Here is a 1,523-nt window from a genome sequence, read left to right as displayed (position 1 = left end):
GCTGAGGCAGGAGAATCACTTGAACCTAGAAGGCAAAGATTGTAGTGAGCCCAAGATCGTGCCACTGCACTCCAGCCTGAGTGACAAAGTGAGACTTTGTCTCAAAAAAAAAAGATTGACTGTAAAACATGACTACAATTAATAATATATTGTCTTCTCGACAAATGCTAAGTGAGTAGATGTTAGGTGTTCTCACCACAAAGTATTATCTAAGTGAAGCAATGCATGTTCATTAGATTTTGCCATTCTACAATGTGCGTATAAATGCACATATATAAACGTATATATACACACATATGTAAATGTATACATTTTCACCAGCCTGGCCAACATGGTGAAATCCTGTCTCTACAACAAATAAAACAAGCTGGGCGTGGTGACATGTGCCTGTAGTTCCATCTAATTGGGAGGCTGAGATGGGAGGATCACTGGAGCCCAGGAGGGCAAGGCTGCAGTGAGCCATGATCACACCATTAAATTCTAGCCTGGGCAGCAGAATGAGACCCTATATTTTAAAAAGGGGGCCAGGCTAGGTGGCTCATGCCTATAATCCTAGCATTTTGGGAGGCCAAGGTGGGATCACCTGAGGTCAGGAGTTAGAGACCAGCCTGGCCAATATAATGAAACCCCGACTCTACTAAAAGTACAAAAATTGAGGCAGCAGCAACACGGAGGAAACGGGAGTGAACCGAGAGCTTAGTAACCAACATGAGACTCCTCAACAAGCCCAAGAGTGAGATGACCCTGGAGGAGCTGCAGAAGTGAGAGGAGGAGGAATTTAACATTGGTCCACTTTCTGTTTCACTCAGTCCGCCAAGAACACCCAAGTGCTCATCAACTGCCGCAACAATAAGAAACTCCTGGGCCACATGAAGGCCTTCGATAGGCCCTGCAACATGGTGCTGGAGAATATGAAGGAGATGTGGACTGAGGTACCCAAGAGCGGCAAGGGCAAGAAGAAGTCCAAGCCAGTCAACAAAGACCGCTACATCTCCAAGATGTTCCTGCACGGGGACTCAGTCATTGTGGTCCTGCGGAACCTGCTCATCACCGGCAAGTAGGAGCCATCTATCCCTATCAGTCAACAGAACTGACTCCCCTGTCCTATGGAGACCGCTGCTGCTGGTGTTGAGAATAATAAAGCTCTGTGTTTTTTTCTAAAAAAAAAAAAAAAGTACAAAAATTAGCTAGGCGTGGTAGTGGATGCCTGTAATGCCAGTTACTTGGGAGGCTGAGGCAGGAGAATTGCTTGAACCCAAGTGGTAGAGGTTGTAGTGAGCCAAGATTGTGCCATTGCACTCTAGCCTGGGCAACAAGAGCGAAACTCTATCTAAAAAAAAAAGGGGGGCGGGCAGGGGTGCCATGGCACATTGTGATCCCAGCACTTTTGGAGGCTAAGGCAGGAGGATTGCTTGTGGTCAGGATTTAGAGACAAGCATGGGCAACAGGATGAAACCTCATCTCTACAAAAAATACAAAACTTAGCCAGGCAAAGTAGCATCTGCCTGTAATCCCAGCTACTT

General features: G+C 46.4%; 1 pseudogene; it reads left to right on the top strand.

The window, feature by feature from the left end:
• Positions 1 to 708: 708 nt before the first annotated feature.
• On the top strand, positions 709 to 1,061 carry LOC105705687 (small nuclear ribonucleoprotein Sm D2-like; annotated as a pseudogene).
• The last annotated feature ends 462 nt before the right edge of the window (positions 1,062 to 1,523 follow it).

Source organism: Aotus nancymaae, unplaced genomic scaffold (assembly GCF_030222135.1).
Source record: "Aotus nancymaae isolate 86718 unplaced genomic scaffold, 86718_ANA_hifiasm-v0.15.2.pri h1tg000049l, whole genome shotgun sequence".
In the NCBI taxonomy this organism is placed as follows: Eukaryota; Metazoa; Chordata; class Mammalia; order Primates; family Aotidae; genus Aotus; species Aotus nancymaae.
The sequence above is the reverse complement of the archived record's forward strand: the minus strand, read 5'-3'. Positions and strand labels throughout refer to the sequence as shown.